We start from the raw sequence: 7,106 nt of genomic DNA, 5'->3' as shown, positions 1-7,106 counted from the left end.
TTAGGTTGGAGGTTCCTACCTCCTGGAAGATTAATCCGGTGTTTCATGTTTTTCTGTTGAAAAAAGCTGATGTGTCGGTTGGTGACGCCTCTGCCACCGTTCCTCCGGTGGTGGAGGACGGGGAATATGAAATTTCCCGCATCCTAAATTCTAGACGGTATAGAGGGAGTTTGCAGTACCTCGTCGCTTGGAAGGGTTTCGGACCCGAGGATAACTCATGGGTGAGGGCGGATGATGTTTCTGCTTCCAGACTTGTCAGAGCGTTTCACAGGAGGTTTCCTGATAAGCCCGGTCCTAGGGGATCCGGAGGATCCTCTTAGAAGAGGGGGTACTGTTAGAACTCTCCTGTTAGGTTTTTTCTAGTTTGCTGGTCACATGACCATTTTTGCCTATTTTATCTGGCTCTGCCCTCCTGGCCTTGCTGGACTTCATTGTATTTTCTACTCTTGAGCTAGCTTGGTACTCTGTTACCTTTCTCTGTTAGTTTTGCTAGGTCTTCTGACCTCTATGTTCTATGTTGTGTGTTTGTCTTTTACTGCTACAATTTCTGCTAGGAGGTGTCCAACTTTATCCCAGTCCCTAGTTCTTGTAGGGATCCCTCCCTTGCATCTATAGGTCTTCGTACAGAGTAGCCGAGGACTTTAGCGGGTCTGATCGCAGGATCAGGTTCCCCGTTACATCGTAGGGATCCAGTTTAGTTCTATTGTAGGGACAGATCTCCTGTCTTTCCTTAGTGCTTGTAGCAGATCATAACAGTAAGTCCAGCCCAAAAAATTTCTCTAAGGAAAGACCTCCAGTTTCCATCATGGTCTCGGTTCAAGATTTGGCTCAACGCTTGCAGGGACTCTCTCTGAAGGTGGCCGAGCTCCAACAACACGTGAGTAGCTGTTCTGGAGCACATTTTGTAGAGCCAAAGGTACGTCTGCCTGATCTATTTTTTGGTGAACAACAAGATTTTTTTTCTTTTAAAAATGCTTGTTTATTGTATTTTCGGTTAAGACCCGGATTCTCTGGTGATGAATCACAGCACATAGGGTTCATAATGTCACTTTTGCGCAATGATCCTCAGGGATGGGCTTTTTCTCTCCAACCTAGTGATCCGTGCTTTAGATCAGTGGATAGTTTTTTTTCTGCTTTGGGTTTGTTGTACGATGATCCTGATCGTGTCTCATCTGCTGAGTCTGAATTGAGACGTTTGAGGCAGGGATCAGGTAATGTGGAAAAATATTGTTCTCACTTCCGTCGGTGGTCTGCCCAGGTGGGGTGGAACGATTCAGCTTTGAAAAGTTTGTTTCTTGCGGGGCTAGGTGAAAGGGTTAAAGATTTGCTGATTGCTTATCCCACACCTGGAAACTTGCAGGAGGCTATGCAATTAGCTATACGGGTGGACAGGAGACTGCGTGCAAGGGTTAATGAGAGCAAATCCTCTGCTATGTCAGCTCCGAGTCTTGAGAGGGTCTGTGCTGACAAAGGAGAGCCGATGGAGATTGGGGCGATGACACCCCGCTCTCAGGAAAAAGACCGCAGGCTTTCTGAAGGTTTGTGCTTCTATTGCGGAAATTCTGGTCATTTTATTAAGAACTGTGTGCTTCGTATGAACAAAGAAAAAAAATGGTCAGTTATGCACGTATAGCCTGTTTAAATACTAAGGGAGTATTCCTATCTGCTACTACCGCTGCTCAGGAAGAATTAATTGAATTTCAGGTATTTGTGGATTGTGGTTCTACTCTGAATGTGATTGATGGGGGATTCTTGGAAAAACTTACATTAAAACCTAAACCTTTGTCATCCCCTATTGCTGTGGTTTCTGTTGATGGCTCTCCCTTGAAGAGTGTTACTCACAAGGTCTATGAGTTTCCCCTCACTACTAATGGTGTTCATCAAGAGAATTTGGATTTGGTAGTATTGAATAATTTGCCTTCTCCAGTAATATTGGGGTTGCCCTGGTTAAAATTGCATAATCCTGTACTGGATTGGTCTACCAATGAAATTAAGTCCTGGAGCCCTAAATGTTATGACAAGTGTTGTAACGGACGTATTGCTGCGGTGGAAAAAGGGGAATTGCCTGTACCTATTCAGGATTTTTAGAGAGTTTCTTCTGAGGAGGAGTCACAAATTTTGCCTGCCCATAGAGACTATGATTGTACCATTGAATTTGTCCCTGGAGCGACTCTTCCTAAAAGTCGTTTATTTAATCTTACTATTCCTGAGAGAAAGGCTTTGGAGGAATACATACAGACAAGCTTGGCCGCCAGTCACATTAGGCCTTCCAAGTCTCCTGTGGCTGTTGGATTTTTTTTTGTTAAAAAAAAAGATGGCGGTTTACGTCCTTGTCTGGACTTTCGTGAGATTAATAAAATTACTGTACGCAATCCTTACCCACTGCCATTGATTCCTGATTTGTTTAACCAGTTAGTGGGGGCCAAGTGGTTCTCTAAAATTGATCTCCGGGGGGCATACAATTTGTTGCGCATGAAGGAGGGTGATGAATGGAAGACTGCTTTTAACACTCCTGTGGGTCATTTTGAGAATCTGATTATGCCTTTTGGTCTTACCAATGCTCCAGCATTTTTTCAGAATCTTATTAATGACATCCTTAGACCTTTGATCGGCAAAAATGTGGTTGTGTATTTGGATGACATTCTGATTTATTCGCCTGATCTGGAGTCTCATTGGCGGAGCGTACGTGAGGTTTTACAGTTATTAATGGACAATTCGCTTTTTGCTAAGCTAGAGAAATGTGAGTTCGCTGTACAGAGAATTAGTTTTTTGGGTTACATTATCTCCAGTGAAGGTTTTGAGATGGACCCGGTTAAAGTTCAAGCTGTGCAGGAATGGCTTAGGCCTATTGGTTTGAAATCGATACAGAGGTTTTTGGGTTTCGCCAATTATTACAGAAAATTCATAAAAAAAATTTCTATTATTGTCAAACCGCTGACCGATCTCACTAGAAAAGGTGCTAATGCGGGTTCAGTGGACTTCTGAGGCCATTGAAGCTTTTGTGTTTCTAAAGGAGAGGTTCACCTCTGCTCCCATCCTTATGCAGCCTGATGTGACTAAGCCGTTTTTGGTTGAGGTTGATGCTTCTTCTGTGGGGGTTGGTGCGGTGTTGTCTCAGGAAAGCAAGGATGGAGTACATCCCTGTGCCTTTTTTTCAAAAAATTTTTCTGAGACTGAACTTAATTACGATATTGGTAATCGGGAATTGCTGGCTATTAAACTCGCATTTGAACACTGGCATCATCTCTTGGAAGGTGCTGAATTTCCCATTCAGGTTTTCACTGATCATAAAAATCTGATCTATCTTGATGCTGCCAAGCGCTTGAATGCCCGTCAGGCTAGGTGGGCACTTTTTTTCTCCCGGTTTAATTTTTCCGTTACTTACATCCCGGGTACCAAGAATGTTAAAGCGGATGCTTTGTCTCGCAGCTTTTCTCCCATGGTCAGTGCTGAGGAGGAGGAGGAGAGCATTTTACAAGAAGGTGTTGTGATTGCTGCTTTGGACTCCGTTTTGGAGGATGAGATTCTTAAAGCTCAGGAGAATGCCCCATCTAACACTCCCCATGGGAGGTTGTTTGTGCCTAGGACCTTTAGGAGAGATTTGTTTGTTGAGTGTCATGAGTCTCGGTTGGCAGGTCATCCAGGAATTTCTGAGACCAAGAGACTTGTGGGTCGCAGTTTTTGGTGGCCTGGATGGCAGAAGGAAGTCATTAAGTGGGTGTGTCAATGTACTGTGTGTGCTAGATCTAAGTCTTCGCATGCTCCTGCTGCGGGGTTGCTTTGCCGTCTGGAGGTTCCTAGTGCACCTTGGACACATCTGGCTATGGACTTTATTACTGACCTTCCCCCCTCTGAAGGTTTCACGGTCATCTGGGTGGTCGTGGACCGTTTTAGCAAGATGTGTCACTTGGTTCCCTTCATCAAACTGCCTTGCGCTAAGACACTCGCTAAGGCCTTTGTCAAGGAAATTGTCACACTACATGGCGTTCCTACTGACATTGTTTCTGATAGGGGACCTCAGTTCGTGGCTTGTTTTTGGCGTGCCTTTTGTGACAGGTTGGGAGTTCATTTGTCGTTTTCATCCGGATATCATCCTGAGTCTAATGGCCAGACAAAAAGAAAGAACCAGGATGTTGAGCAGTTCTTGCGTTGCTTTGTGGCAGACAATCAAGAGGGGTGGTCTGAGTTTCTGCCACTTGCTGAATTTGCTCTTAACAACCATACATCCTCTTCTGCTGGGTGTTCGCCTTTTTTTTGTTGTTCTGGGAGACATCCGTCTTTTGGGTCATTCTCCAAATTGGTATCGGCTGTGCCTGAGGAGGAGAGTTTTTCCGGTGATTTGGAGAGAGTTTGGACGGATGTGCGTGATAATCTTCAGGAGGCTAACAAAAAATCTAAGAGGTACTTTGATAGGAAACGGCAAGAGGTTTCGTTTGCTATTGGTGACATGGTTTGGTTGTCCTCTAAGAATCTGCGATTGAGGATTCCTTCGAAAAAATTGGGTCCCAAGTTTGTAGGGCCCTTTAAGGTGCTTCAGATAGTTAACCAATCTGCTGTTAGGTTGGAGGTTCCTACCTCCTGGAAGATTAATCCGGTGTTTCATGTTTCTCTGTTGAAAAAAGCTGATGTGTCGGTTGGTGACGCCTCTGCCACCGTTCCTCCGGTGGTGGAGGACGGGGAATATGAAATTTCCCGCATCCTAAATTCTAGACGGTATAGAGGGAGTTTGCAGTACCTCGTCGCTTGGAAGGGTTTCGGACCCGAGGATAACTCATGGGTGAGGGCGGATGATGTTTCTGCTTCCAGACTTGTCAGAGCGTTTCACAGGAGGTTTCCTGATAAGCCCGGTCCTAGGGGATCCGGAGGATCCTCTTAGAAGAGGGGGTACTGTTAGAACTCTCCTGTTAGGTTTTTTCTAGTTTGCTGGTCACATGACCATTTTTGCCTATTTTATCTGGCTCTGCCCTCCTGGCCTTGCTGGACTTCATTGTATTTTCTACTCTTGAGCTAGCTTGGTACTCTGTTACCTTTCTCTGTTAGTTTTGCTAGGTCTTCTGACCTCTATGTTCTATGTTGTGTGTTTGTCTTTTACTGCTACAATTTCTGCTAGGAGGTGTCCAACTTTATCCCAGTCCCTAGTTCTTGTAGGGATCCCTCCCTTGCATCTATAGGTCTTCGTACAGACTAGCCGAGGACTTTAGCGGGTCTGATCGCAGGATCAGGTTCCCCGTTACATCGTAGGGATCCAGTTTAGTTCTATTGTAGGGACAGATCTCCTGTCTTTCCTTAGTGCTTGTAGCAGATCATAACAGTAAGTCCAGCCCAAAAAAATTCTCTAAGGAAAGACCTCCAGTTTCCATCATGGTCTCGGTTCAAGATTTGGCTCAACGCTTGCAGGGACTCTCTCTGGAGGTGGCCGAGCTCCAACAACACGTGAGTAGCTGTTCTGGAGCACATTTTGTAGAGCCAAAGGTACGTCTGCCTGATCTATTTTTTGGTGAACAACAAGATTTTTTTTCTTTTAAAAATGCTTGTTTATTGTATTTTCGGTTAAGACCCGGATTCTCTGGTGATGAATCACAGCACATAGGGTACATAATGTCACTTTTGCGCAATGATCCTCAGGGATGGGCTTTTTCTCTCCAACCTAGTGATCCGTGCTTTAGATCAGTGGATAGTTTTTTTTCTGCTTTGGGTTTGTTGTACGATGATCCTGATCGTGTCTCATCTGCTGAGTCTGAATTGAGACGTTTGAGGCAGGGATCAGGTAATGTGGAAAAATATTGTTCTCACTTCCGTCGGTGGTCTGCCCAGGTGGGGTGGAACGATTCAGCTTTGAAAAGTTTGTTTCTTGCAGGGCTAGGTGAAAGGGTTAAAGATTTGCTGATTGCTTATCCCACACCTGGAAACTTGCAGGAGGCTATGCAATTAGCTATACGGGTGGACAGGAGACTGCGTGCAAGGGTTAATGAGAGCAAATCCTCTGCTATGTCAGCTCCGAGTCTTGAGAGGGTCTGTGCTGACAAAGGAGAGCCGATGGAGATTGGGGCGATGACACCCCGCTCTCAGGAAAAAAGACCGCAGGCTTTCTGAAGGTTTGTGCTTCTATTGCGGAAATTCTGGTCATTTTATTAAGAACTGTGTGCTTCGTATGAACAAAGAAAAAAAAATGGTCAGTTATGCACGTATAGCCTGTTTAAATACTAAGGGAGTATTCCTATCTGCTACTACCGCTGCTCAGGAAGAATTAATTGAATTTCAGGTATTTGTGGATTGTGGTTCTACTCTGAATGTGATTGATGGGGGATTCTTGGAAAAACTTACATTAAAACCTAAACTTTTGTCATCCCCTATTGCTGTGGTTTCTGTTGATGGCTCTCCCTTGAAGAGTATTACTCACAAGGTCTATGAGTTTCCCCTCACTACTAATGGTGTTCATCAAGAGAATTTGGATTTGGTAGTATTGAATAATTTGCCTTCTCCAGTAATATTGGGGTTGCCCTGGTTAAAATTGCATAATCCTGTACTGGATTGGTCTACCAATGAAATTAAGTCCTGGAGCCCTAAATGTTATGACAAGTGTTGTAACGGACGTATTGCTGCGGTGGAAAAAGGGGAATTGCCTGTACCTATTCAGGATTTTTAGAGAGTTTTTTCTGAGGAGGAGTCACAAATTTTGCCTGCCCATAGAGACTATGATTGTACCATTGAATTTGTCCCTGGAGCGACTCTTCCTAAAAGTCGTTTATTTAATCTTACTATTCCTGAGAGAAAGGCTTTGGAGGAATACATACAGACAAGCTTGGCCGCCAGTCACATTAGGCCTTCCAAGTCTCCTGTGGCTGTTGGATTTTTTTTTGTTAAAAAAAAAGATGGCGGTTTACGTCCTTGTCTGGACTTTCGTGAGATTAATAAAATTACTGTACGCAATCCTTACCCACTGCCATTGATTCCTGATTTGTTTAACCAGTTAGTGGGGGCCAAGTGGTTCTCTAAAATTGATCTCCGGGGGGCATACAATTTGTTGCGCATGAAGGAGGGTGATGAATGGAAGACTGCTTTTAACACTCCTGTGGGTCATTTTGAGAATCTGATTATGCCTTTTG

This window comes from Phyllobates terribilis, unplaced genomic scaffold, assembly GCF_046119375.1.
Source record: "Phyllobates terribilis strain yellow unplaced genomic scaffold, ASM4611937v1 Scaffold_11__3_contigs__length_659146591, whole genome shotgun sequence".
Taxonomy (NCBI): Eukaryota; Metazoa; Chordata; class Amphibia; order Anura; family Dendrobatidae; genus Phyllobates; species Phyllobates terribilis.
The sequence above is the reverse complement of the archived record's forward strand: the minus strand, read 5'-3'. Positions refer to the sequence as shown.